Genomic DNA, 27,795 nt, shown 5'->3' on the forward strand with positions numbered 1-27,795 from the left:
TATCTAGCCTTGTCAACTAGCACATGGGAGACACACACCCTGGGGACACCCAAATGATCATGGGTGAAAGTATGGGAAGTAGGCAGGAGCTGGGATCCTACACTGGCAGCCAGGATCCAAAGATACACATGTGGATAAGCCCTAAACACGTGACAAGTGCATGAGTTCAGATGTGTGTACAGGTGGGGAGCACAGGAGGAGCCACAAAGTCTACATGGGAGGGGTCAGGGAATTTGTAAGCCAGCTGACCTCAGTGACTCAGCACTTGATAGACAAGCAATGAGGCACTGGGTGGGAAGGATGGAGGGTACAAGGAACCACATGTGCTGAGCTGAGAGTGAGTGAGCAGGGTTTGGGGGAACTGAAAGCAGCTCAGGCTGATTATAATGCATGCAAGGGAGTGGTGGAAGATGAGGCCATAAGGTAAGGAATTTGGACTTTATCCTGTAAGCAGTGGTAAAGTGCTATTTAGCAGGGAAATGAGATGATCAAATTTACCAGGAAAATGTTTGATCAACACACCCCCACCTCTCAGTTAACTCCCACCCAGTGAGCAGCCTTAGAATGAGAATTGCTTCTTTCAGGAAGCCTCCCCTAAACACCCCTGACTCAGCTGTTTTCCAAGCACCCATACCATCTTTCCTCAACCAAGTCTTAATGACCTGTGCACCCTGTACTTTTCTCTCCTCCTCCATACACTGTGAATACTGGAGGTCAGAACACTTCTTTTGTTCTCTGTTGTATCCCCACACCCGGCACTGTCCCTGGCATGATAAATACTCGTTATGTACTTAATGAAAAACAAAAGTGTGAGAAGATAACTCCTGGTTTCCAAGCTGAGCCATAAAATCTAGGTTGGAAACGGTTGGCAGGGGGACGAAGGAGAAGGCTCTTGGAATAATATAGGTAAGAAGTGATGAGGGCCTGACCTAAGGTAGAGCTGGAGAACAGGGAAAGATTGAGGAAATAAAAGGCAGAATGAATAGGGCTGGGTGAATAGATGAGGGTGCCAGATAAAAGGAGGAGGGCTACTGGGCATCTGACTTAAACAGTTGAGAGGATGAGTTAACCACGACTGACGATTCTGGAAGAGGAGGCAATGTGTAGGGGAAGTTGACAAAATCAGTTTAGACATGATGACTTTGACATGACTTCTAGGACATAACAGGTGGAGTGTCCTTGGTGGACCCACAGAACTAGCATTCAGGATTGACATCTGCATTGAAGATGGAGAACTGGGAGCTGACAGCCTACAAGTGATGGTTCAAGACCATCAGAGAAGGGATAAGATCACTAGAGGACAGAAGGAGGTGGTAAAATGAGGATGCCAATCTATAATAGGTGAGCTGAGACGGAACCACAGAGAGAAAAGCAGGCATGAGAAGGAGGAAGAAAAGCAGCCAAGGGAAGTATCACAGTTGCTAAGGGAAAAGTGGCTCCCTTGTGGTCCTTACTAGGGAAAAGGACTAGTAAAAAGGATTCAACAGAATGGAGGAAGTAGGCTGCTGGAATGGCTCCAGTGGTAGAGCAAGTGTGAGGCTCTCTGAGCTCAAACTCCAGACTCCAGTACAGAGAAAAAAAAAAAAAAATTCAGAATGGAGGAACTGAGGGGCAGCCCAGGACTTCCTTACATCAGAGAAAACTAACATGATGGAAGCCACATGCTGTTGAGGCCCATGGTCACATAGATCTGTATGACCTATATGGATCTCATATTATTTATTCCTGAGGTCCCCAAGACCTCAGGAGGTAAATTTGATCAAGGCCACTTTCATAATACCACCAAAAGTTTTTTGCAGAATTCACTTTGCAGACATTTGCACTGATGTTGCAAAAGCAACAGCAAGTGAAACTTCAGGGACCTTAACTCAAATCAACAAAGTGGTACCAAACTGCACCCCATACCCTCACATAGTAGCAGTTTAACAAAAAGTCCTGTTTCATATAAGAATGCACATAATGGAGTAATAATCATTATTCTTATTAAAACACTGATGAAAGAAATTGAAGATGATACAAATAAATGGAAAGATATCCTGTGTTCATGGATTGGAAGAATTAATATTATTAAAATTCCCATATTACCTAAAAATATCTACAGATTCAAATGCAATTCCTATCAAAATTCAATAGCATTCTTCATAGAAATAGAAAATCCTAAAATTCACATGGAACCAAAAAAGACCCCAAATAGCCTCAGTAATTTTGAGCAAAAAGAACAAAGATGAAGGCATCATACTTCCTGATTTGAAAATCTACTAAAGTTGGGGACATGACTAAAGTGGTAGAACACCTTAAGTTCTCCACACAAGGCCCTGAGCTCAAACCTCAGTACTAAAAAAAAACTTACCATAGTAGATTTTAAACACTATAGTAACCAAAAACTATAGTAAACCAAAATAGCATAGCAGCTGGACATACACACACCTGTGATTCTAGCACTATATATATATCTCAAGACCCTGTCCAAAAACAAAGCAACACAAAAACAAAAAACAGCATAGTAATGGCAAAGCAAACAAAGACAGACCCATAAATCAATAGAACACAGTTTAGAGGGCCTCAAAATAAACTGATTTTTGCCAAAGATATCAAGAACACACAATGGGGAAAGGACAGTCTCTTCAATAAATGGCACTAGGAAAACTGCATATACATAAGAATGAAATTAGACCTCTACCTCACACTATATACAAAAACTAACTCAAAATAATTAAAGATAAAATTAAGACCTGAAACTGCAAAAACAATGAGAAGTAAACAAAAGGGAAAAGCTCCATGGCATTAGACTGGACAAAGATGCTTTGGTTACGACTCCAAAAAGCAGAGGCAACAAAAGCAAAAATTGACACATGGGATTCCATCAAACTAGAGTCTTCTCCATAGCAAAGGAAACAATCAGAATGGAGACAATCTACAAAATCCAAATCATACATCTGATACCTGGTTATTATCTAAAATATGTAAGAAATTTATCTTAATAATGGGAAAACAAATAACTCAATTTAAAAATGGGCAAAGAACCTGAATAGATATTTCTCAAAAGAAGATATGCAAGTTACCAACAGGTACTTGAAAAGGTGCTCAATTTCACTAATTACTAGAGAAAATCAAAGCAAGAATAAGAAATCACCTCATACCTATTAGGATGGCTATTAGCAAAAACACTAAAAATAAGCATTGGTTGGCTAAAATATAGATTCCCACTGTTGGTGTGAATGTAAAATAATAGTCATTATGGAGGTTCCTCAAAAGCTTAATAGTACTACCATATGATCCAGCAATCTCACTGAGAATATATCCAAAAGCAATAAAAAAGACAGAAAAAAATATCAAAGAAGAAACAAAATCAGTATGTTGAAAAGATATCTGCAGTCCCATGTTCATTGTAGCATTATTCACAATCACCAAAATATGGAATTGTTGTAATTATCCATCAGTGAGTGAATGGATAAAAAATACAGTATATGGTTCAAGTGGTACAGCAATTGTCTAGCAAGTGTGAGTATAAGCATATATATATATGTGTATGTGTATGTGTAAGTGTATTATATATATGTATGTGAATGCACATGTATATGTGTGCATACATATATATATATATATATATATATATATATTACTCAGCCTTTAAAAAAGAAGGGAATCTTGTCATTTAAGAAAACATGGATCAACCTGGAGGATATTATATTAAGTGAAATAAGCCAGAGACAGAAAGACAAATACTATGCCATCTCACTTGTACATAAAATGTAAGAATTTATAGAATAGGGAATAAAATAGTGGTTACCAGAGACTGGGGAAGGGAGATATCAGGGAGATACTGGTTGACACAAAATTTGTTAGGGAACTAAGTTCAAGAATAAGTTCTATTACACATCATGGTGACTATAGTTAGTAACAAAATATTGTATATTTGAAAAATGCTGAGAGTAGATTTTATATGTTCTTATCACAAAAAAATAGGTATGAGTCAATGCATCTGCTAAAAAGCTTGATTTAGCCATTCTGCAATATAGACATGTATACCATAAATATACACCACTTCGACTTGTCAATTAAAATAAATAAAATTTTTAAGCAAGGATGTCAAGAAAATGCTACACAGGGCTGGTAGAGTGAATCAAGTGGTAGAGAGCCTGCCTAGCAAGAGTGAGGCCCTGAGTTCAAACCCCAGTACAGCAAAAGAAAACACTACACAAAACCCCATGTGTAGTGGTGAGAATGTAAAAATGTAAAATGGTGCAGCTTCTGGAAAAATATGGCAGATTCCTCAAATATTAAAAATAGAATTGCCAGAAAATCCACCTCTGGTTATATACCCAACAAAAGAGTCTTGAAATACTTGTGCAGTCATGTTTGTAGCAACCTTATCACAATAGCAAGAAAGGTACAAGATGAACAGACGGGCAAAATGCAGTATACATACAATGAAGTGTTGTTGTGAAACATGCTACAACATGAACACTAAAGACAGACACTGTGCTGCGTGATGAATGCCAACAACAGGGGGAGATGTACTGCATGATTCTTCTTACAAAGGGTGCCTAATCAGTTTCATGGAGACAGAGGTACACTGGTAGTGGATGGGAGAAGAGGGAAGGGAGAATGGGGAGTTGTCACTTAATAAACATATAGTTTCAGTTTTAAAGATGAAAATAATTCTAGAGCTGGATGGTGGTGATGGTTGCACAACTACATAAGTGTACTTAATACCAATGAATTTACATTTTAAAACGATTAAGATGGGGGCTGGTCTCAAACTGCAATCCTCCTGATCTCAGCCTTCCAAGTAGCTAGGATTACAGACATGAGCCACCAGCACCTGGCTGAAGTCTTCTACAGTGGTACTGTGCTAGCTTCTCAAATTTGGGAAGGTGATAAAGGTAGCCTTTTATGCTAATTACAACACTGAACAGCTGGGCGCCAGTGGCTCATGTCTATAATCCTAGCTACTTGGGAGGCTGAGAGCAGGAGGATCGAGGTTCAAAGCCAGCCCAGACAAATAGCATGTTAGACCCTATCTCGAAAAATAACTAATACAAAAAAGGATTGGTGGCATGGCTCAAGTATGCTCAGGAGTACCTGCCTGGCAAGCATAAAGCCTTGAGTTCCAACCCCAGTACCACCAAAAAAAAAAGTGAAACTTCATTATAAATACAAAAGAGACATCTCTTGTCACAATTTGAAATAAAATTTCAACTTCAGTATTTTATTATTACTTGTATGTAATCAATGCCAAATATAATACTCACAGGATTTAACAATTTAAATAAAAGATGAAAATTTGGGGCTGGTGGAGTGGCCCAAGTGGTAGAGTGCCTGCCTAGCAAGCTTAGCAAGTGTGAGGCCCTGAGTTCAAACCACATACCACCAAAATAAAACCAACCAAACAAAAAGAGGTAAGAAAATGATATTGTATGCATTCAAATATAGAATAAATGAATCACCTACAATAAATCTGCCCCCCACACCAAAAAAAAATAGTTAAGATGGTAGGTTTTATGTGTATTTTACCATAACTAAACCATTTTTTTTAATTATAAAGGAGAGAAATTTATTTCTGACAGGGCTGAATCTGGGAAGTCTAAGATCTTGGCATCAGCAGGTTCAGCTGTCTGGGAAAGCTGCTGTTTCTAAGATGGCACCTTGATGTACCATTCTCCAGAGAAGAAGGTGCTGTGACCTTAGAATCCAGGTTGTTCTTGTGCCCAGGCATCTCCTTTTGGAGTTCCATGCTTGTTTTGGGGGCACCAAGTTATCTGCTTACTCTTCAACTGGTTCCTGTGACACTTTGAATCCATTTCTCCTAGCTGGCTTTGCCACAAAATGTTAATGGCACTGGTGCATTCTGTGGTCATAAGACTTCCTAATTCTGTGTCCAGTGGGGAAGAATCTATCACAGGACACATGGGTGTAAATGGAGTTTACTAAAAGTCAGGAAGGGAAAAAACAAAGGGGAGTATGGTGGGGCCCAGGTGGAAACTGGAAGGCTTCCCCTTTCAATGCGGAAGGCTTCCCCATTCAAGCCTATGAGGTCTACCTTTATTTTTTTGCATTTGTTAATGGGTTTTAGTATAACATTTTCATACATGTATACAATGTACTTTGGGCTGGCAGAATGGCTCAAGGGGTAAACTTCCTGCCTAGCAAACATGAGACCCTGAATTCAAACCCCAGTACCACCAAAAAAAAAAAAAAAAAAAGCACTACAATGTATTTTGATCATATTCACACCCCCATTACCTTGTCTTACCTTTCACCTTCTTTCTCCCCTCCTGGTGGTCCCCTTCCACATCTGATAGAAAACATGTTGTTCTCATTCTCACTCTTAGAGAGACCTGCTTTCAGTCTACTGAAAGCTTATTCCTTTCCTAATAAACTTTACTATCACTTTCCCTACAAAACAAAACACCCTGATATTTGTCTTTCCTAGTCTGGCTTATTTCACTTAACATGAACATCTCCAGGTTGGAGAGGTCTGCCTTTAAAAGATGCATTCTCTTACTTGCTAAACAAAATTTTCATTATATCATGTAATGGAAACTTTATGCTCATTGAAAAATGTTTCCTCATGCTCACTCCAGCAGCACATATACTAAAATTGGAACAATACAGAGATTAGCATGGCCCCTGTGCAAGGATGACATGCAAATTCATGAAGTGTTCCATAACTTTTTCAGCAAATGCCACCTACGTTCATGTAGTTGGCTCATGCAGAGGTCAGGAGGATCATGGCTTGAAGCCAGCACCAGGGAAATAGTTCCTAAGATCTTATCTTGGAAAAAACCCATCATGAAAAAGGGCTAGTAGAGTGGGCTCAAGTGTTAAGAGTGCCTGCCTAGCAAGCTTGAGGCCCTGAGTTCAAACTCAAGTGCCACAAAAATAAATAAGTAAATAAAAAGAGAAATGATTCCCCATTCCCCCTCCCCACAGCTTAGGGTGGTCACCCTTCTAATCTCACATATGTGGAATATGCCTTATATAGGTGGACTCGTACAATGCTTTTTCCTTCTACGAATGGCTTGTTTTATTTGACACGGTGTCCTCTAGGTTCACCCATGTTGTTGCAGACAGCAAGATATATGGTATGTATATACAACTATTTTTTGTAGGCTCAGAATGATCAATTTTCTTTATAATTATTCAGTTGTATTAATTGTACAAATTAATGAGTTTCACTGAGATATTTCTATACATCCCTATACTATGCTTTGATATCTTATCCCCCTCCCTATAACCCTCTATTGCTCTCCCCTCTCTTCTTCCTTTCTCCATAACCCCTTCTCCTTACCTAATAGCCCATCTTCTATTTTCAGGTTATCCTTTTTCCTTTGCAGTTTCCACCTACTGGGAAAAAAACATGTATTTTTATCTTTCTGTGTCTAATTCACTTAACATGATGATAATCTCCAGTTCCATCCATTTTCCTACAAATGACATGTCCTCATTCTTCTTCATAGCTGAATAACTCCATTGTATATATGCCATTTTTTAATCCATTCATTTAATAATAGAACGTAGGCTGATTCTATATCTTGGCTATAGTGCCGCAATAAACAAGGGTATTCAGGTATCTCTTTTGTAGGCTGACTTCATTTCCTTCAGGTAAATAACTACACAGCATGAGTTCTTTATCCATTCTTCAGTATGCAAGATGAGTTAAGTTCTAGAAATCTGCCATACAACATAGTACTATTGTTAACAATGAAGTATTTTGTCATCTTAAGTCTCTTACCCCAAAACAAAACAAAAACACAAAAGAACACAAGGGAATTTTTTGGAGGTGATGGAATACATTTAGTATTTTTAGTACTTGGCTATGGAGACAGTATCACAAAGTTATGCACATGTCCAAACTCAAGATGCATATATTAAATGTGTGCTATTTTTTGTGTATTATACCTGAATAAAGCTAAAGGGGGAGGGTGAAAATGGTCCTAGGCCCAAAATATTTGAGAACCTCTGATACAGACCATCCACTGCCATCTCCCAGTTTTGTTTTGTTTTTTTAGGGGGGAGAGATAAGATTAAACTGCCTTTTTTTTTTTTATTAAGATATATTTGTTGTACAGCGGGGATTCATTGTGACAATTCCAACTATGCTTACATTGTATATTGGTTAGATTGCCCCCCCCATCTCTCCCACTCAATCCCCTTCTGCCCCACTTAAAGCAATCTCAAGGTGTTTCATTGTTCTATTTTATATAAGTATATGAAGTCCATCAACCATATTCCCTCACCAAAAAAGGAATGATAGAGCATCAACAATATCATAATATGTAAAATCTGTGAAGGAAGAGGATATAAGGATATGTACTGAAAGCTGTAGAAAAATGGGGGACAGGAGGGAAGGGGTAAGGGAGAGCAATGGAAGGGGCTGAACTGACCGAAGTAAAGTATAATCACAGTAGGGATACTTTGAACATTGAATTAGAAGTTAATAACAAAAGACAGAACTGTAAAATAGGCACAGTATGGGAGTGGGGACTTGTGGGTGGGGGAAGGGTGAATGAAAGAGATTAAGGTGAGGGAATACAGTTGATGGACTTCATATGTCTTCCAGTTCTTGAACTGTTTTCAACACACATACTCCTCCTGCTCATTTCTCCACAAAATACAGAATTATAGACTCCTAAAAACAAAACTTGACCCAAAAAGAGTTAAGAGAGCAGGCATAACAAGCGAGAGAGAGAATAGGACCCCCAAAATAATTTTCCTTTGCTGGAAGGGTCTGCTAAGTAGCTCTGCCAGGCCAGTCTGGGTTCATTCGCAACTCTTCCCTGATGCCACTTGTGGGGGAAGAAAGGAGCTGGGGCCTGAGTAGGAGTTCAGGTGTGTTATCTCTGTCACATTCAGTATCTGAGGTCTGATGTGCCTCAACAATGAGGTAAGGCAGGTGTGGCCATTTTTTATTAGTCATGGTTTACAGGGGAGAAAACAGAAGCCTGTGCCCTAACACCAGTAAATAAAAGGGCAGGAATGGGACAGCCTTCTATCTACAGTCCAAGGGCCCTCCACTGGGCACTGGTGGTAAGATGCCTAAGTGGCTCTCTTCCCCATTCAAGCCTAGAGGTCTACCTTTATTTTTTTGCATTTGTTAATGGGTTTTAATATAACATTTTCATACATGTATACAATGTACTTTGGGCTGGCAGAATGGCTCAAGGGGTAAACTTCCTGCCTAGCAAGTATGAGGCCCTGAGTTCAAACCCCAGTACCACCAAAAAAAAAAGCACTACAATGTATTTTGATCATATTCACACCCCCATTACCTTGTCTTACCTTTCACCTTCCTTCTCCCCTCCTGGTGGTCCCCTTCCACATCTGATAGAAAACAAGTTGTTCTCATTCTCACTCTTAGAGAGACCTGCTTTCAGTCTATTGAAAGTTTATTCCTTTCCTAATAAACTTTACTATCCCTTGTTGTGCCTGCTCTCTTAACTCTTTTTGGGTCAAGTTTTGTTTTTAGGAGTCTATAATTTTGTATTTTGTGGAGAAATGAACGGGAGGAGTATGTGTGTTGAAAACAGTTCAAGAGCTGGCTTATTTCACTTAACATGAAGATCTCTAGGTTGGAGAGGTATGCCTTTAAAAGATACATTCTTTTGGGCTGATGGAGTGGCTCAAGTGGTAAGAGCACCTGCCTAGCAACGGTGAGGCCCTGAGTTCAAGACCCAGTGCCACCAAAAAAAAAAAAAAGATACATTATTTTACTTGCTAGTAGTCTTTTTTATGCTTATAAGCAATGTGGATTTCTCTTTTTTAAAGCCTTTTTTCCATTCTTTTGGGTTGCTGTATTAAAAAAAAGTTTGTAAGAGAAAGTGACCCTGTGTATTACTTTTCAATTACAAAAGTTTTCTTTTTTAAAATCTAGGCTTGGTGACTCAAGCCTGTGATTCCAGCACTTGAGAGGCTGAGGCAGGAGGATTGTGAATTTGCTGCAAGCCTGGACTACAGAGCAAATCTGAGGCTACTGTGGGCTATATAGTGAGAACCTGGCTCAAATGACACACACACACACACATGCACACACACATACGTGTGCACATACAGTTTTTAAATGATAAAAAAGTCAATAAAATAGAAAACCAAGAGATAAAACAATGATAGAGCAACAAAACAGACCAGTAACAGAACTGATCTTGAAAAAGGTGGGAGCATTAAATAAGTGAACTAGAAATGAAAAGGGGAAGATAAAATATAGTAGAGATTTGAGTAAGACTGAAAAATTCTATGGCGCTAATTTAAATTTGTTTCTCAAAAAACTTAAAATGGCCAAATTTACCAGAGAATAAGTAATAGCAGTGTTAGTATAAGTAATATTTTGGAGTCTCCCCTTAAAATGAAAACTCATCCAGTACTCAGGAAAGAGGCAAGAGGGTCACCAGTTCAAAGCCAGACTGGGCTACAACTCCAGTCTCAAAAAAATAAACAAAGCAAAAAAGCAAACATCAAGGCAGTAAGTGCTAGCAAGTTGTTCCTCGGTTGTGGTCTTCAGTGACAAAAAGAGATGGGTGTTTGACTGGGCCTGTCAAGTCTTGTTTGGAAGGAAAGAGGATGTTGAAAGTACAGTCAAGGGGCTGGTAACGTTTGCTGAAATCAGATTACTTCACGGAAATCTGGGCCAGATTTCCAAGATATCTTCTGCTTACTTCCCTAAGAGATGGCGATCTACTCCCATCCTAGACCACTGCCCTTCCTACAGTATCCTCCCTCACTAACCTTACCCTTCTGTCCCCCTCTCCTCTCTTCCTCATCCCTCTCTGCACCTCCTTTCCTTAACCCTCCTCATCTTCTATTGGAAAACAAAGAGCAGTTCCAAATATGTCTAGAATCATCAGTCATCATGTTTCCTTCTCCCCACAGCTTGCCTTATCCCCACTCTCACATCCTGGTACTTCCATCCTGAGGAGTTGCAGCAAACAGGTGGGAGTCCTGAGGCCCATCCCTCAAATTCATTTCTCAGTATTATGCTTGGGACAGAGAAAGAAGGGACTGAGAGAGGAAGGGGTGTTCCATAAAGGGTGATTGTTTTCTAGTTCTGAGCCCTGGTATTAGTGTTAATAGATCCATTATTTATAATTTGCTGTTTGCAGCCCAAATAAATATCCCACATATATAAGCACTACTGTGCCTCAAATTTGCCAATGTGGCTAGATGCTTAAATATATTTTATTAGTGTAAATTAATTACACAAAAGGGTTTCATTATATTTTCATATGTACATATAATATACCTTGATCAAATTTACCCCCTCTATTAAAAATTAAATATAAATTTGTTATTCTTTTCATTCCAACTTATGACCACTTATATTATGTGTGTTGGGGGAGAAACTCATTTAATTTTTTTTTCATTTATTCATATGTGCATACAATGTTTGGGTCATTTCTCCCCCGCCCCCTCCCTCTCCCCCACCTCCTCACTTCCAGGCAGAAACTGTTCTGCCCTTATCTCTAATTTTGTTGAAGAGAGAGTATAAACAATAATAAGAAGGACAAATCGTTTTTGCTAGTTGAGATAAGGATAGCTATACAGGGAGATTCCTCGCATTGCTTTCCTATACATATGTGTTACATTCTAAGTTGATTCTTCTCGAACTGACCTTTTCTCTAGTTCCTGATCCCCTTCTTCTATTGGTCTCTGTCGCTTTAAAGTTTCTGCATTAGTTCCTTTGCATTGAGGACATCAAATAGAAACCCATTTAATATTCTAATGATAGAAAGAGCCATCTTCTTCAGAAAAAGGATGGGAATGGCAAGTGTACCAGGCATTGCTATGGTCAAGTTCTGATGTCTTGTTTTAAAAATTTTTTGAGATTTCATTTTTTTGGAGGTACTGAGGTTTGAACTCAGGGCCTCACACTTGCTAGGTAGACACTCTACTACTTTAGCCAGGCCCCTGGCAAGTTTTAATGTCTGTTTATGGCACCATCCATTGGGAAGGAGGCCACAACAGAGTTGAGTTTAGGTAGACAAGGCTCCTTTGTGGACCTTGCCAATGATTTAGTCCTGGACTGACTCTGACCCTGAGCAGCCCCTAAAGGATGGGCTTCAGTGGACTCCTTTTTCAAAGACTAGAAGGTGGGAAGGAATGTGGAAGGTAGAAATCTGTGACTTCCAACTTCTGCTGAAATGGATGGTCCAGAGTGGCTAGCTTGTCCAGATACAGAAAAACTGATGCTACAGAGACACGAGGCCAGGATACTTTACCAGGCATGTTCAAGTATATGAAAGAAAATAGTAGGTTGGAAGGATTAAAATCTAGATCATGTTGGGCATGGGAGCACATGCCTATGATCTCAGCATTTGGGAGGCTGAAGCATGAGGATTTTAAGTTTGAAGCCAATCTGGGCTACATAATGAGTTCAAGGCCAGCCTGTGCTACAGAGTGAGATGCTGTTTCAAAAAGACAAAATAAGAAGTCATCATATTAATCATTACCATCTGGATCATACCAAATGTTTGATTGTTTTTACCAAAGTCACCTTTTGGTGAGAATATGGACAGGAATCCAGCAACTGCGAACTAAAAACCTACAAGGGTAAGAAAGATGTACTACATCATGAGCTCTTCCCAATCTTGGGTATATGACTGAAGGTACCTAAGACAGGTCTCCAGATTCCTCCCTCCTATTTTGTGAAGTTATGCCTAAAATCCACAATTAGAGTTCTCCTCCTTTCGCAGAAATTCTAGTCGGGTGGACAATATTAGGGTGAGGCTAGGTGAGTTTGGACGGAGCTAAGACCAGTATTATGCTCGGTTGTATAGGCATTCTTTTTCATATTAGTACAGAGGAAGGCTCTGAGAACAGAGTGTGATGGAGCAGACGTAGAAGTGGACAGTAGTAGTGGTGATGAGACAACTTTCTGTGACTGAATCTGTTGGCCATTTAGACTTTCAGGTCTCTCTCTAACCACACCAAACCCATTTGAGTTCCATTTTTAGAAATTAGTGAGCTACTTCTTCAAAGTACACACCACTCCCTGCCACTAGAGACTTAGTAAGTAAGGTACTTTCTGTATGAGCTCCATGCAGGCTCAGAAGCTATAAATTATCCAGTGATTAACTCAAAATCTCCTGGCTGGGCACCAGTGGCTCACATCTGTAATCCTAGCTACTCATGAGGCAGAGATCAGGAGGATTGAGGTTCAAAGCCAGCCCTAGCAAATCGTTTGCAAGACCCTAGCTTGAAAAAAACCAACACAAAAAAGGGCCAGTGGAGTGGCTCAAGGTATAGGTCCTGAGATCAAACCCTAGTACTATAAATAAATAAATAAATAAATAAATCTCCCTCTGTGAGTGCCTCTGGGCATGACATGATAGGAAGACTGGTATGTTTTGATGTGATCTGTCAGGCCCTTCGAAGTACTCCTTCCAAAAATACCTGGCCCTTCAAATGTTATCATTGGAGTCCTTAAAGTTACTCAGAAGTTCTCCAGAAAATACAAATATCCCTTAACTCATGGTAGGGGATTGGTGTAGTCACACAAAAACAAACCAGTGATAGCCCTGGAATTACTCTATCAGGGGCTTAGGGTAGCAATCCAGGGAGCAGGAGAGTAGGGGTGGAGAAGTGAGAAGCTTAAGGGTGTCTATCTTGAAGCTGTGTTTTTATAGAGACTGTATGGGTCTTTTTTTTTTTTTTTTTTTGGTGGTGGTACTGGGGTTTGAACTCAGGACATCATGCTTGCTAGGCAGGTGCTCCACCACTTAAGTCATTCCACTAGCCGTTTTTTATGTTGGGTATTTTCGAGATAGGGTCTCTTGAACTATTTAACCAGGCTGGCTTCAAACCATAATCCTCCTGATCTCTGCCTGCCCAGTAGCTAGGATTATAGGCATGAGCCACCAGCGCCTGGCTATATATGGTTTTTAATTATGCTGATTATTTATTTGGGGTTGTTTTGGCCAAGGGACTGATAAGAATCCCCCACCACCATAAGCCACCCCTTGAGCCCACTAATGCAACAAGAGAAACTGACTAACTGCAAAGACCTTGGAAAGCAAGACACAAGTGACTTGGACTTGAGGGGAGGCCATCAAATTGAACTATCAACTATGTTCGTGAGAAGCAGGTAAACACACCAAGGCTGAGCTAAGAAATACCTTGTACTTGGCAGGGCCCACTCCCAGGTATAGGCACTTGGATCACAAATGACAGGAAAAAAAGGAACAGTAAATTGTCCCTGTATTATCCAGTCACATGATAAAATCCTATGTCTACTGTCATATGATCTCTTCTCCCCACCTCTGGTTTCTCCCTCTCTTCCCTTCCACACCCTTTGCTCTGTTTTGATTTGGTTAAAATAGATGCAAAGCCCAGTCTTTTCTATTTTTAATACCTAGCCATTACATAATCCACACGGTAATTGCTGACTTGAAAAACTATTGGCAACAGTAGAAAATCCCCGGAGTTTTAAAAAGGAAAAGGATTATTACAGCACAAAAGCCTTTGGCAGCTTTACTGACTGGTAAACCGTCTATAATGTCACTTGCCAGTGGAAGTCACGTGGGCCCAGAGAACTACTCAGGTTGGGGGAAGGGATGAAAGGCAGTCTTGGCTGGGAGGAGGTGACAGCAATGGGGATGGATTCAGTCTTGAAGGCTGTTTCAATGGAAAGTACTGAATGAGTGAGCCCCAGGTCATCCAGGCACCTTTCACTGCTTTTATTTCTTGGTAGACAATGTAGTCTGCAGTGGCCAGGACCTTTCCCTCACCAACTTCTAGCCTTCTGACTGACATCCAACAAATTCTTGCAAGAGCCTGAGGGAGGATGGACTACCCCATTTAAAACAGGTGATTTTATAAAGACACAAGTGCAAGGAAGCTGCTTGTTAGGTACAGAGAGCTCCTCTGTAAGGCTTTCTAGATATTAGGCCAGAATTAATCTATTCAGTTCTTCAATAAAAATGGTCCAATAAAAATACAGCACCTAGTTTGGTAAAAAAGTTTCACAATCAAACAAAAATTACATCTCTCTGAGACAAAATTCTCTGTATGTGTAAATTGGGAGTGTGAGTAATATAGGAAGCACAGAGAGGACAAGGTCTTCTATCCCTGATTTTGCCAATTCTGCCACAGTCACAATCCCAAGAATCAAGGAGGTCAGTTGAATCTGTCACATGCAGTTACATGTAACAATTCAATAAACATTTGTCAAATGTCAAAGACTGTACAAAGTGAGCAAAATCACTGCCCTTGTAGAACTGCCAGATCAGTGAGGGAAGATCTTAATCAAAATAATACATATGCTGGTGCCTGTAATCCTAGCTACTCAGGAGGCAGAGATCAGGAGGATTGTGGCTCATAGCCAGCCCCAAGGAAACAGTTCATGAGACCCTATCTCGAAAAACTCATCACAAAAACGGGCCAGTAGAATGACTCAAGATGTAGGCCCTGAGTTCAAACTCCAGTACTGCAAAAAATAAATTAAAAAAAAAATACATAAACATATCCTTCAACCATGATGAAGGATTCTGAGGGTGACAGTATAGGGTGCTAGGGCATTTAGAACAGGGAGCCACATAGGGTCTGAAGGTTCTTAGATTACCCTAAGGAGTTCAGGGTTCTTTTAATTCAGCACCCATGCTTCCTTTCTTTTCTCCTCCCTTCTTCCTTCCTTGCTTCCTGTAGTTAATATTTACAGGTTTTCTACTATACAGAGGGTCACACTAGGTTCTTTACATGTAGGGTCTAATTTGATTCCTATAACAAATATACAATTCAAATTTAGCACTGTAAGGCAAAAGGATCTGTTGAAAAAGGCTGAATCATACTCTGTAATGAAAACTATGTACAATTTATGGCACGGATTAGGTAAAACATTTCTGAACACAAGTGATAAAAATCCAAATCAAACTTACATAAACAAGAAAAAAAGGGGGAAAATCTGGGCCCATGTAAAGGAAATGTCCAGGGTTATACTAGCTTAAGACATGTTATAGATCTAGGTACTCAATATTCTTTTGTTTTGTTTTGCTTTTATTATTGTTGTACTGGGGATACAATGTGACATTTACAAAAGTTCTTACTAGATATCACAGTTGAGTTCTCCTCCTCTCCCGTTCTCCTTTATCCCCACTCAGGTACTCAATATTTTTATCTGGTCTCCAGTGTCCTCCATCCCACAGCTCAGCTTTCGTCTGTATTGGCCTCATTCTCAGGTAGTGCTTTCCTTGGGGTGGCAAGATGGTCCCCAGCAGCATGAGGCTTACATTCTACAAGCTTCACAATCTAGCTGGAAAAGAAATGAGAATGTACTTCTTAAGAGTTCCATCAAAAACCTGGAGAGCTCTGAGTGACCTAGATTTGGGCCCATTCCCATACCAACTGCTATTCTCTGGCACAGTCAGACCTACCCACCAGAACCTTTCCTGAGAATAATCAGAGTGCTTTCATTTATGTAAGAAAGGAGAATGCATGCTGGACACTTAAGCCCATAGACCTCTACTGTCCTCAAAGTTTGGAATGACTGTAGATGGTTTTTTGTTTTTGTTTTTGTTTTTTGGTGGCACTGGAGTTTGAACTCAGGACCTCACACTTGCTAGGCAGGCGCTCTTACTGCTTGCACCATTCCACTCGCCCTTTTTGGTGATAGGTTTTTTTCATGATAGGGTCTCACAAACTATTTTCCCAGGGCTGGCTTTGAATTGTGATCCTCCTGATCTCTGCCTCCTGGGTAGCTAGGATTACAGATGTGAGCCACCAGCACCCGGCTTGTTGGGAGTTTTGATTATACTCATGTCTCACTTCCTGAGACTGGTGTCTTCCTTCTGCTCTAAGCTGTCCCAGATGTGGGAATCAGCTCTTTCTTTTCCATGCTTTACCAAAAATAAAAAAATACACATACACAAACTCACTCAAAATATGTATTCATCACTTTCCCGACGGTATGAAGAAACAGAAGGGTTTTATATTCCCATGCTGCTTGGCCCCTTTGCCTTCTCCGCAAGCTTGTCCTGTTGTGTGGGCATGGGATGGAGCGAGACAGAGATCTCCCCTTTCCTCCAGAAACTAAATTCCCCTTACATATTTCAGAGCAACTTAGTGCTCCAGCCCCCTTCCAGAGCTAGAGTCAGGAGCACTATGAACGATCTATTCCAGGTTCCACCCCTGACCAGCACCAAGGAACAGTTTTGGACTCTTTCATTCTTTTACCATCACCTAGTAAAGGGAATGGAATGATTTTTCTCTTTACAAATATGAATTATACTACCCCTCTTTAGAACTAGACAAAGTCAGCTTTTGTTGAAAATAATTTTTTATTGTATCAATCTATATAAACTCTCTAGCAGAGAGAAAAGCTTATGTAACAAGTCTAAAACAATTAATATAATTGTTTTATAACAATTATAAAACAGATTAAACTAATAGAGAGGCAGAAGGTAAAGATGGATAATAAATCTTTTATCTTATATAAGAGGAAGGCACAAATTAACTTTTCACTCTTTAGCGTCATCATTAGAAAAATACAAATTAGGGCTGGGGATGTAGCTCAAGTGATAGGGAGCCTGCCTAGCAAGCACCCAAGTTCAAACCTCAGTACCACCAAAAAAGAGGAGGAAGAAGAGAAGGAGGAGGAGGAAAAGACATCCTTAAACATTTGTTGTTGTTGTTGTTGTTTTTAAACATTTTTTTTAACCTAAAGGCAACTACCACCAGGTGCCGGTGGCTCACATCTGCAATCCTAGCTATGTGGAGGATCAAAGTTTAAGGTCAGCCCAGGGAAACAGTTCATGGATCCCCATCCTCAAAATAACCACAGCAAAAATGGACTGGAGATGTGGCTTTTAAGTAGTAGAACCAAGTTAAAAAATTAAAATAAAAATAAAAAATCGGGTCAACCACTAAGAAAATTTATAACAACATGTATACATTTGAAGTCAAATAAATAGAATTTTAAAAAATAAATGGGGCCAGGCGCTGGTGGCTCACACCTGTAATCCTATCTATTCAGGAGGCAGAGATTAGGAGGATTGCGGTTTGAAGCCAGCCTGGGCAAACAGTTTGCAAAACCCTAAAATACTCATCACAAAAAAATGAAAGGGGCTGGTAGAGTGGCTCAAGGTGAAAGCCCTGAGTTCAAGCCCCAGCACTGAAAAAAATAAAGTAAAATAAATGGGAACCTTCTAGTCATACTGTTCTGCACTTGTTTTATTTCTGACATAGAAATCAGTTCTACAGAATTTCAAAGTTCCCCTACTCATGGGTATTTACTACTACAATGAACATCTTTATCTATACAACTCTGTGCATAAGGGTAAGCATTTCCTTCAGTGAAATTTGTTTGCTCTGTTGTGAGTTGCCTATTTGTATTCTTTGTGCATTTTCTCTTGGGTTTGTGTCTTTTTCTTATTGATTTGTAGAATTTTTGGTATTATGTTACGGATATTAACCTATTGTCTATTATATATATTGCAAAAATTTTCTGCTAGCATGTTGACGTTCTTCTAAGTTGGTTTATAGTGACTTTTGTCAAAAAGAAGTTTCTCATTTTTATGTGGCAAAACAAATTACAAACTATTTAGAAAGTATTGAAACAGGAACAATGCATTCCAAGCTCTGAGCACATAGCCTCTTCTGCTCAGGTTCCTGTGCTGAAATGGCTGGTTAGGCAATTATTTTTGGAGCTGTTCATGTCTTGTTTTATAGCCAGGGTGGTGGTGTAAATGGATTAAACTAAAGAAAGGGCAAAAAAGAATTGTGAGGATTTTTGTTTGTTTCAACTATTTGGAGGTTTCTTTTTTAAGTGTTTGGAGTCATGGACTGACAATGTTAAAGGAATCCTGAATCACTGAAAATCCAAAAACGTCTTTATGAACAATGTGAGTATTTCCAGACTCTTTAAAACTATGTGGATTTTAGGTTATTATTTGTGTCACTGTGAAGGGAATGACTGAATACAGCCCAGAAAAAATAAACTTTAGACCTCAGAGGAAATAGAAAGGCTCAAGAGTTCACTAACTCCTAGAGTTTTATGCAAGAAAGTTTTTTAAAGTTTCCATATGGAGCCAGTGTGGTGGTCTGTAATTCTAGCACTCAAGAGGTAGAGGCAGGAGGATCTCAAGTTCACACATAGAAAGACCCTGCTTCAAAAAACAAAACAAAACAACTTAAGTTTCCATTTAGCCTCTCAAAGATTACACTAATCCTGAGCAGTTTAAAAAAAACAAAAAAAAAAACTCCTAATGGCCAAATGGAATTTTGCCTACAAGAGGGCCATATTGCAACAAATATGTCGGCTGTCTTCTAACATTGTTTATAGTGACTTTTGCCAGACAGAAGTTTCTCATTTTATTTGGCAAAACAAATTATAAACTATTTTGAAAGTACTGAAACAGCAATGCACCCCAAGCTACTTTGGGGCTCTTCTTCCAAAAGTGTTTTGCTCCCTGCACCTGCAAATGAAGACTCAGGACATTGTGGAAGTCATCCTACTTGGCTAGAACTTATCCCCACCAACACAAGTAAACCTCCACATTATTTAGGTGAGCAATGTAGAAAGCAAGCATGAAAAATAGTCTTGGCTACCATCCCTCTAAGCTGAAACTTAACAATCCTTTAGGAACTTGATTTCTGGGCCATAAAAGCATTCTTTGGTACCCAACAGTACTAAGAGGAAAAACAGATCATCTGTTATGATGCTTCTTCAAAACCATTATTCTTACAACCTTACCAAATGAAAACAACAACAAAAAAACCCTTCCTTTGCCAAGGCTTGCACCAAGTAACTACACTGGTCACTGCTGTCATCTGCTGACTTCCTGGTCATCAAGAACTCAACTGCAGTCTGCCTTTCTACCTTGAGTCAGACCCTTTGCCTGGTCTTTTTTTTCAATAGCTATTGTTCTTCAACTTCACTGCTATTTCTAACCCCTGACAACTCTTTCCCCATCACATTGCCACCCATCAGTCCTCTCCTGGATTCATTTCTTTCTCTAGCCAGCTACAAGACAATTATTATCCTACCAATGCTCTAGATCCCTTTATTCCATTTCTTCCATTTGCCCCACAGCATACAGCTATATAGAGGTCCTCTGCTTTTATCTTCCAGTTGCTTAAAGCTGCTAAAACCACCATTAAGTCATGAGGGCTTCTTCCACTCTAAGTTCATCATCTCTGACACAGGAGGGATCTTCAGCAATGCTCAGCTATCCTCCTTTATTTCCCTCATAATACTGTCATTGATACAGCAGCTTTTTGAAACCATACTCTCACCACTATCCCACTTGCTCCTACCAGATGACTTTACTTCTGCCCAGAGAAAACAAAGCCTAAGAGAACGAAACTCCAACTCTCTGTCTTCCAAAATCTAATAGTTATGGTTTGGACATGAAGTGTTCCCCAAAAGGCTCATATAAAAGCCAGATGGATAGGCTTTTTTGGAAGTGACTGTATCATGAGAGCTTTGACTTCATCAATGGATTAATCTGTTGATGCAGTCATAATGCCACTGCTGGGAGGTGGTGGAGACTTAAGGGGTGGGACCTGGTTAGAGGAGGTGGTTGCTGGAGGCAGGCCTTCAAACAGCTATCTTGTTCCTGTGTTCTCTCACCCTCTTTACTTTCTGGCTACCATGAGGTGAGCAGTTCTGCTCCACTATGCCATAATGTTCTGCCCAGCCCCCGACAGGTCCAAAACAATGGACTGAATCCTCTGAAACTGTGAGCCAAAATAAATCCTTCCTTAAATTGTTCATTCAGGTATGTTGTCACAACAACAAAAAGTCTGACTAATATACTAACCAAATTGCTCTGCCCCATTACATTCCTTGTCCCTATCAAATGAGAGTTAAAAGTACTCAGCTGTAGTGGCACATACCTATAGACCCAGCTGCTTGGGAAGCTAAGGCAGGAGGATTGCTTGAGCCCAGGACTTCAAGACCAGCCTGAGCAACAAAGCAACATAGCGATACCCCATCTCAAAAAAAAAAAAAAGTGCTCAGCAGAATGTTACAAAAGGTAGGAAAGCAATAAACAGTGATAGTGGTAGTGATGATGTTAATCTCAGTGTAGTCTTGGTCTTTGTTCAATCAAGTTTAAACTTTCCAGTACTTAGAATACAGCATCCTCTTCTTTCCAGAAACCTTGCTCAACAATTTCTCTCCCTCTCTCTATATATATAGCTACTTGGGAGGATGGCAATAATTTGAGGCCAGCCCAGACAAATAGTTCACAAGACCCCACCTCCAAATAAACCAGAGCAAAATGGACTGGGGGGTATAGCTCAAGGGGTAGAGTGCCTGCTTTGCAAACATGAAGCTCTGAGTTCAAATTCAAGTCCCACCAAAAAACAAAAACAACAACAAAAAAGAGTGAACTGTTCTTACTTACTAAAGTCTTTGGAAAATTGTTTTATTGATTAGCAAAGAAGCACAGTGAATGTAAACACTATAATGCTATTAATTCAGTTTTAACAATATGAATGAGAATAGCTTTTCCTTTATATAGGCACTATCTCTAACAGGAGTATAAGCAAGACTGTTTAAAGTGTTCTTTTGGGGGTTGGGGATATAGCTTAGTGGCTGAACACTTGCCTAGCATGGGGTTTAATCCCTAGCACTCTTAAAAAAGTTTTTAAATGTTCTTTAGGCTAGGGCCAGAGGTGTGGCTCAAGTGCTGGAGAGCACCTGCCTCAAAAGCACAGAGCCCTGAGTTCAAACCCCAGTACTGCCCACTCCACCTGCAAAAAAAAAAGTTTTTAAAAATAAATAAACCTGTTTTCACAAAACTTGCCTAATTATCTAGACCCAATAATTAGAAACAAGCTCTTCTCCCTCTGAATTCCAACAGCATTAATCAACATCTATCACTTCATCCATAATTAAAATTATTTACATACTAAACATAAATTCCTCAAAAATAGACTCAGATCAAGTTATCAGAGAACTCCACAGTTAAGAAATATTTGGGGAAGAAGGGGGAGTGGCACAAACAATGTATACACATGTAAGTAAATGTAAAAACGAAAAAATAAAAGACAGAAAAAAACTGAAAAGAAATATTTGATAAATGAATGAATGGACTTTACAAGTATCTTTTGTAGAAAGGATAATTTTAATTATGAATCAATCTAATTGGCCCATTAAATCAGGAACCCTAAAGAACCTCCACTGACATTTTGCTAACTTTTTATTTTTGGTGGTACTGGGACATGAACTCAGCCTTTCACTCTACTACTTGAGCCATACCCCCTAACCTTCAGCATCCTGTGTTTTTGTTCAGGGCCAGCCTTGAATACAGATCCTTCTATCTCTGCTTCCCAAGTTGCTGAGATTACAGGCATGTGTGCCACCATGCCCAGCCCTGGCATTTTACTAACTTAATATTAGTTTTCCTTACCTATTGAATCCAACAAAACTGCATTCATCTGCATGTTGTAATTTAGGCTTTCACTCATTTAAATGTGCCATGAAAAGCCTCAAATACTGAGACTTTACAGTATTATTTTCTTTCAGGATCAGACTGGAAAGACTATGCTAAGTCAATAAGCAGGAGTCACCCACTTTGAAGGGTATGAACAGGGCATTCCTTGAGAATTAATGCATATCCCTCCTCCCTCACCCAAAAAAATACCCTGGAATTTAATTTCTTTCATATATCCTGAATGTCAACTCAGCACAAGGCTTTGCCTCTTACTGGACCCCTCCTTCCCCCTTTCTAGGTTTACTCATTTCTAAAACAAAGAAATTTGCCTAGAAAAATCTCAGAAAAGTTTTTTTTCTGATGCTAATATTCTGTGAATGAAAGTCAGATTTTCTTTTTCTTCCTTGTGGTACTGGGGTTTCAACTCAGGGCTTCACGCTTGCTAGGCAGGTGCTCTATCACTTGAGCCACTCCACTAAGCCCCAGATTTGATTTTCAAAACCAGGATGAATGCTTAAAGAAAGCAGTGGTTAAATCCTTTTATGTGAATGCACACCAACCTTCCCTTAAAAAAAAAAAAACAAAAACCCCCAACTGAACTGTTAGATCATCTATAGAGACCTCCTGTGGCAAGACATGGAGGGTGCTATCAAGAGCTTCTTCCACAGCACTGACACTCCTGTCCCCATAGTCCCTCTGGGAAGCTAGTGTGTAATCTTTACCCAGGCAGAATTACAGGCTTGGAGCAAGTATGCCAAGGGTTAAAAGGTGGCCAGGAATGCATGCCAGAAAACACAGGTCATGACCAGGTGACAGGCCTCAGTCTCTCTGGAGTGAGAACCAGCACCTCCCAGTAGAGGGTTTAAAAAACACTAATGGCACACAGCCAAAAGGCAGAGCCAGGCTGGCTAAGCAAAAGCTAGAGATGAGCCAGAGAGGCTCCAGATTTTAGAACCCAAACAGTTAGGAGGAAGAGAGCAAAAAGTCTCCTATAGAAGACCTATAATGTAGCTGCCCACTTTAGGTGAAATCAAGGTTGCCAGTAGGAAATCATCTACCTCTGAGGGCCTCTTCATTTGCTCCAGAGATTCTCAGCAGCCTGATCTTTTAGAAGAGATCATATGACTGGGCCCCAAATGATACTGGCTAACCAGTTTTGGAAACGTTGGTGGAGTCACTAGCTCATAAAGCAGAAACTTCCATGATGCTTCCACTTCCTCTTCCACTACGAAATCTAAGCAATAAGACTTGTCCTAAAGCTATAGTACAAGGCTGTGGGAAGGCTAGCCCACACAGCTCAACATGCCTCAGGCAGAAGGGTTCCCTCAGTCCTTCACTCAACTCATTAATTCAAATCAACATTTCCCGACGCCCAGAATGTTCCAAGAATGGAGCTGCAAAGATGCCTTGAAGGATTCTTGGTGGACTTCAGTCTAGTGATTACAGGAAAACCTCTTTTAAGTTGACTCTGTGGATTCAGAACTTCTGAAAGGTCATAACTGCCTTTTGTGTTTATGCTATCAGAATGGGCTAGTTAAATAACTTAATTACTTAATTCCATAAATACGATTGCCAGTTGGAAAACTGAAGCAACTTAAGAGACTCTTGATTTTCTACTCATTAAAGCAGGTTTCCTTAGGATCTCTACTAGTTAGTGAATACACAAGTGGAGGTACCACAGGACACTAGATATAAACCAAATGATTTCACAAATTTATTTTTTCATTTAACTAAGTCAGACAAGCCTTTCTCTCACTGGTCTAAGTCAATATACTTTTACTGTGCTGCTGTCAAAGAAATAAAGCCAGAATTCAATAAACCACTAAGCCACCACTATGCCATAATCAAACTGGACAACTTTACTTCTAAACACCTCACAGCTGTTTATGATAGATTAGGACTCTTTTTTCTCTCCTTTAATTCACTGGAACATCCAACATTCTCTGGTTTAGGAGAATGTCAGAACTTAATAGGTCCAGAGAACAGTTCAATGATTATAATATGATATCTTTCCTTGCCCTTTACTATCCAATTCTTGGGTTTGAACTCAGGGCCTCTCACTTACTAAGACGACACTCTACCACTTGAGCCAGGTCCCCAGTCCCTGCACAATTCTTAACTGTTCTTAACTGTTCCTAGTTCCAAAGTATAGCTTCATCTCTAAGAAATAAGAGTAGAAAAATGAGAAATGGAACCTGAGGCTGAATACCTGAGCTTAAGTCCTAATTCTACTTTTTTTCTTTTTCTCAGTACTGGGATTTGGAAGTCAGGGCTTCTCACTTGCTAGGCAAGGACTCTACTGCTTAAACCACACTTCCAGCCCCTAATTCTACTTTCAAATTGAGCTTGTGCCAATATTAAAGGAAAGAGTAATAATGGAAGCATTCAGGATTGTGTTGGCTAAGTTATTATATAGGATGGTGCATATAAATGGTAAAGTGATTGTTATATGTTGTTAAGACTGTTGTTTATATGATCGCTGCCCATTCCTACCTCTCCCCAACCTCTATGCTAAAGTTCTCTTTGAAACCACTGCCACAAACTCCTCTCCAGTGTCTCTCATGACCTACAGCAGGAAGGGGAACCAAGATACCACCATGCCTCCCCCAACTCTGTCAAGGCTGACAAATCTAAGGAGTCACCACTCCCATTATTGCCTCTACTTTAGAAGTAACTTTTTTCTCTAAATGAGAATCTGCAGCTTACAGAACACTTCTTTGATATTACTTTAGCCCTTCAAATTCAACTCCAGGAAACAAATTCATCTCCTCTTTCCGACTATCCCAATTTCTAGCATGATGGGTATCCTTCCAATTTCATAGAGTAGACAAACACAAGGACACTATCAGTGACTTACTACCCTTTGTTCTTTCTCTTCTTCCTAACAGGAATGTCTTTTTATTATCTTATACTGATCCTCTCTTCGTAATCCCAATGCCCACTCTAGCTGATACCTTATTATTTCAGGCCTGTACCGCCACTACAGCTTGCTAACTAGTTTCTCTAACCTCATTTTCTGCTTGAATCATTTCACATACCACACTATACTTTAGATTTCCTGATCACTGCTTTTATCAGCAGCATATGCTCAAGAACCTATGATAGCTCGTTATCTAGTTCACCATAAAAAATAATTTAGACAGCCCAGCCAACACCTACATGTCAGAATCCTACTTTTCAGTAGCTTTTTTCCATATTGTCAAAGATTATTTCTACCAAAAATTTTCTGTGCACTTTTCAAAATGTACACAAATAGCTCTGTCTATATATATGGTTCAAGTAAAAGAGGTTCATGTATTTTCATGTATATACTATAGTCATCTTTCCATGTCAATTATTAGAGGTCTACTGTATTTATCAATGTATGTACATAAAATAATTCAACCAATCTCTGGGAGTTTTTTTTTTTGCTGTTGTTTTGTTTTTTGTTTTTTGTTTTTTTGGTGGAACTGGGGTTTGAATTCCAAGCCTTGTGCTTGTGAGGCAGGTGCTCTCCCATTTGAATCACACCACCAGCTGACTAATCTCTTATTAATGGCAATTTTGACTGCTTTCTAAACTTTGTAGTAATAAAAATTCTCACTGATGCATCTCTGCAAACTTGTCCTTGGAATAAGTCCTAGAAGAGGAACTGACGGTTTAAAAATGTGTGCACTTTAAATTTTGATACTGTCAAACTGAACATCAGAAAGGTTATACTAATTTATATTCCCAGCCCTCACCACAACAATCATTTTCTTCTTCTTGGTGATGCTAGGGATCAAACCCAGGGCCTCACACATGCTAGTTCTACCCCTACACCCTCAGCCCTTTACCTTCATTTTTAGATTTGTTGATTTGACAGCTAAAATATTTCATTTCTGCTTGTGTATTATGAAAAAGCATTTTTCTATATACTTTACTGGTCATTTGTATTTATTATATGACTTTGACACACTTTCTTCTGTGGTTATTTGCTTTTTTCCTAATGATTTGTAAGAGGGCTGGCAGAGTGGCTCAAGTGGTAGAGTGCTTGCCTAGCAAGAGTGAGGCCCTGAGTTCAAACTCCAGTACTGCCAAGAAAAACATGATTGATTATAAGAGCTTTGGGCACATCAGAGATGTTTTTGTTAAACCTAATTATCTTCTAGTACATTTATACTTTAGTTTTTTGTTCAGATGGGTTTTTTTGGTGATACTGGGTTTTTGTTTTTGTTTTTTTGTATTATATTTTATCATCTTTGCATTTGCTTACATGTGTAAGCAAATACAAAATTTGGGCCACCTCTTCCCACCCTCCCCTCACTAGCCCTTTTTTGTGATGGGTTTTTTTGAGATAGGGTCTCCTGAACTATTTGCCTGAGGATGGCTTCAAACTGTAATCCTCCTGATTTCTGCCACCTGAGTAGCTAGGAGTACAGGCATAAGCCACCAGTGTCTGGCTATACTTTAGTTTTTTTTTTGTTTTTTTGTTTTTTTTTTTATTCATATGTGCATACAATGTTTGGGTCATTTCTCCCCCCTTCCCCCTACCCCCTCCCTCCCCACTATACTTTAGTTTTTATATAAAAACATCTCATCCATCTACAGTTTATTTTACTACATGGTGACAGTGATCTTTTTTTGAAACAGGATCTCACTATATAGCCCAGGCTGGTCTTGAACTCATGATCCGCCTGCCTCCCAAGTGCTTGGATTAGAAGCATGCAATACGAGGCCTGGCTTAGTGATTTTTGTCAGTTAAAACCATGGTCTGAAGCCAGGCATGGCGACACATGCCTGTAATCTCAGCTACAAGTTCCTGCTGAAGCAGGAGTATCTTGTGTTTGAGACCAGTCTGGGAAACATATCGAGTTTTTGTCTCTCATCAAAACAAGACAAAACAAAACCATTGTCTTTCAGGAGAAGCAGGAGAAATGGACAACTGTCATAGGTCAAGGTCCCAAGTCTTCTCCTCTGACCCTCGTGGGATGGAAGGTATTGCTTGCTGGATGTTTAAAGAACACCACTCCTGCTGACAGGATCAAAGCAGAGATTTTTCCATCCAGTTTGCTTTTTGATTAGCTTAATCAACTGAGTTAAGTTCAGCCAACCAATGCTCTCACTCATGACAGAAAAGAATGCATACATCAGGGTCTCAAAAATTAAGAATACTACTTTCTTAATCAGGAGTCCTAAAGATTTCTGTTTCAAGTGGTCTTTCCTACTTGTAACAGTTATAAGTGGCATGCACAGCAGGTAACTGGCTTCTCCTTCACTACCAGTAATGCCAACTATAGTTCCTGGCACTTGCTCACCCATGATGCAGATTTAAATGGCTCTCCACCTGTAATACAGCCATGCCAATACAGCATGGGCTTATCTCCTTTGAGAGCTGAAAAAAAATTATTATAATCTGAGCTTCCCACAAGGTACAGAAGAGGGATTTATGGAAAGTGGAAAATTT

The 27,795-nt window shown here is 39.6% G+C and overlaps 1 long non-coding RNA gene and 1 other non-coding gene across 19 annotated transcripts in view; one reads left to right on the top strand and one right to left on the bottom strand.

Moving 5' to 3' along the window:
- LOC109688663 (uncharacterized) overlaps window positions 1-27,795 on the bottom strand; it is a 110,727-nt gene that overhangs the window by 40,085 nt on the left and 42,847 nt on the right. For 8 of the 18 annotated variants that reach the window (XR_012439738.1, XR_012439736.1, XR_012439751.1 and 5 more), the window contains exons 5-7: window positions 16,038-16,243; window positions 7,295-7,350; window positions 6,257-6,298 (exon numbers count right to left, since the gene is read on the bottom strand). This is a non-coding gene — a long non-coding RNA (uncharacterized lncRNA). Of the gene's footprint in view, window positions 1-6,256; window positions 6,299-7,294; window positions 7,351-10,874; window positions 10,977-15,966; window positions 16,244-27,795 lie in introns of those variants that run through there. The other 10 variants (XR_012439741.1, XR_012439747.1, XR_012439739.1 and 7 more) reach the window with 5 other exon arrangements.
- LOC141415176 (U6 spliceosomal RNA) lies at window positions 6,575-6,678 on the top strand. Its single transcript, XR_012440190.1, has one exon. It is a non-coding gene; the product is annotated as a U6 spliceosomal RNA (small nuclear RNA).

The sequence above is a fragment of the Castor canadensis genome, chromosome 12, assembly GCF_047511655.1.
Source record: "Castor canadensis chromosome 12, mCasCan1.hap1v2, whole genome shotgun sequence".
Classification (NCBI taxonomy): Eukaryota; Metazoa; Chordata; class Mammalia; order Rodentia; family Castoridae; genus Castor; species Castor canadensis.